Here is a 236-nt window from a genome sequence, read left to right as displayed (position 1 = left end):
TACATAAACACTAGTCACAAGACTCGAGAAAATGGCATCCGAGGGCCTCTGGGATCCTGTGTTTAAAATGAGCTCTACTGATCAGAACAAAAACAAAATTTCATTTAGAAAGTTCAAGATGAATCTTAAGAAGGTGCAAGGTAGAGTAGAAGTAACCTCTGCAGGATGGATCCAACCTGAGACAAAAGGGTGCTCTGAGTCAGAGAGTGGCAGTCCAGGATGATTTCATGTTGGTG

The sequence above is a fragment of the Myodes glareolus genome, chromosome 13 (assembly GCF_982192425.1).
Source record: "Myodes glareolus chromosome 13, mMyoGla1.1, whole genome shotgun sequence".
NCBI lineage: Eukaryota > Metazoa > Chordata > Mammalia > Rodentia > Cricetidae > Myodes > Myodes glareolus.
The sequence above is the reverse complement of the archived record's forward strand: the minus strand, read 5'-3'. Positions refer to the sequence as shown.